Source organism: Octopus bimaculoides, chromosome 13, assembly GCF_001194135.2.
Source record: "Octopus bimaculoides isolate UCB-OBI-ISO-001 chromosome 13, ASM119413v2, whole genome shotgun sequence".
Classification (NCBI taxonomy): Eukaryota; Metazoa; Mollusca; class Cephalopoda; order Octopoda; family Octopodidae; genus Octopus; species Octopus bimaculoides.
Genome location: NC_068993.1, coordinates 56444679 through 56447166, shown reverse-complemented (window position 1 = coordinate 56447166; position 2488 = coordinate 56444679). Strand labels below are relative to the sequence as shown.

Here is a 2488-nt window from a genome sequence, read left to right as displayed (position 1 = left end):
TTACAATGACTCCAGTACTTGAATGGCGCTTTTTTTATCGACCTCGAACAATGACAAGTAAAGTCGATCTCGGCGGAATAATAATAATAATAATAATAATAATAATAATAAGGGATTACATCTACCCCAATGCATAGGTACTTATTTAATCGACCCCAAAAGGTTGAAAGGCAAAGTCGACCTCGGCGGAATTTGAACTCAGAACTCAGTGACGGGCGAAATACCGCTAAGCAGTTCATCCAGCGTGCTAATGATTCTGCCAGCTCACCACCTCAGTAGTAGTAGTAGTAGTAGTAGTAGTAGTAGTAGTAGTAGTAGTAGTAGTAGTAGTAGTAGTAGTAGTAGTAGTAGTAATAATAATAATAATAATAATAATAATAATAATAATTCTTTCTATTATAAGCACAAAGCCTGGAATTTTACGTGGAATGCGCACATCGATTACATCGACCGCAAGTGATCGAAAAGACCAAAATTATTTGCGTGTTTTAACAATATCTGGTTTATTAGCTTTGGTGGTTTTGTCTCTATGTAATGGATTGTAAGTGAATAATCTGGGCTGTTTATTTTAATGGCCCACCAATGTATACAGCGAGTTTCTTTGCCCTAGATGTCGGGAAGACACTCGGCAAGAAATGGAAACAGAATTGAAAGAAGAAGAAGAACGATGACGACGACGACGATGATGATGATGATGATGATGATGGTTATCATCATCATCATCATCATCATCATCATTATCATCGTAATCAAAATAATAAGGGTATTGACGGCAATCTATATCTTGTTTACTGTTTTTTCGGTCCTTCGTTATCATCAATAGATAGGGGTCACGTTATTACAGCAGTAAAGGTAACAGACACTATTATCATACACCGATACACCCACACCCACACACACCCATGCATTCGTCTACACACACGCCATCTACATCGCAACACAAATCACCACCAACAACAACACCGCCACCATCACTAACTAATCAATAAATGAGTCATCCCTACGCAGCCACTCGATCTGATAGAAATAGCAGTAAATATACCCCAAAAGACATTCCACCATCTTAAAACTTTTAGGACTTTAAATAAAGAAGTCTTTGTTACAGTCATCCATTCGTTTATTTTCGCAACCCCTTATTTTCCTGGGAGGGTTGTCGAGGTAGAGTGCTCAGGCACCTTCTACATAGGGCAGTGGTTCCCCACCTGTGGTCCGCAAAGGTTGTACTGAGGATCCGTGAACATGTTAAGCTGACAGACCTTTCAATATCCTGGGGTCCGTGGGAAAACTCATTTACATAAAAAGGGCCCTTGGTAGTGAAAAGATTGGGAACCACTACCATAGGGCCTCATCAGACACAACCGACAGTAAATTTTGCGACTGAATACTCCTGCGTGACCAACGAAGACTACAGATATTGCTGGAGTGGCTGTGTGGTATGTAGCTTGCTTACCAACCACATGGTTCCGGGTTCATTCACACTGCGTGGCACCTTGGACAAGTGTCTTCTACTATAGCCTCGGGCCGACCAAAGCTTTGTGAGTGGATTTGGTAGACGGAAACTGAAAGAAGCCCGTCGTATATATGTATATATATGTATATATATATGTGTGTGTATATGTTTGTGTGTCTGTGTTTGTCCCCCCAACATCGCTTGACAACCGGTGGTGGTGTGTTTACGTCTCCGTAACTTAGCGGTTCGGCAAAAAAGACCGATAGAATAAGTACTAGGCTTCCAAAAAATAAGTCCTGGGGTCGATTTGCTCGGCTAAAGGCGATGCTTCAGCATGGCCGCAGTCAGATGCCGGTGGCGGCGGTGGTGGTGGTGGTGGTGGTGGCAGCGGTGCTGGTAGTAGTAGTTGCAGTAGAAGTAGCACCAGCAGCACAGTTACGCAGCAGAGCACATCATCACCGATACATCGAATCCTTATGTTTACACGTCAAGTTCAAATTCTCCATTCCACCCCTACACACACACAACACTACCACCACCCCAAAGAAAAATAACTACTCACCACCAGCGGCCCCACCGACCCTTCCACTACCACCACCAAACCAGCCCGCCCCCGCCACACACACACACACATATATATATGTATATCATCTACGTACGTCGTTACCTGTATTTCCCTGCACATCTACACATCTACACATATATGCATGTGCACACACGTGCAACGCACTTACCTATTAACATATGTATAGCAACATACACACACACGTTTCATATCTATATTCGGCTCGTCTTTATCAAATATCAAAAGAATGATTTCTATTTTGGGAAACATTTTCTCACCTTTGGCCTTCGAAAGTGTTGAGAAAAAAATGTGTTAATATTGACTGAAGTGTTTCGGTATCAACTGAAGTGTGTGTGATTCATTAGTAACGTGCACGTATATGTTTAGATGCATATTAGTGATTAATCATATATATATGTGCGTGTGTGTGTGTGTACATATATGTGTGTGTGTGTGTGTGTGTGTGTGTGTGT

The 2488-nt window shown here is 41.9% G+C and overlaps 1 long non-coding RNA gene across 1 annotated transcript in view; it reads left to right on the top strand.

Annotated features, from left to right (window-relative positions):
- LOC128249304 (uncharacterized) overlaps positions 1 to 2488 on the top strand; it is a 90605-nt gene that overhangs the window by 60248 nt on the left and 27869 nt on the right. The window lies entirely within an intron of this gene.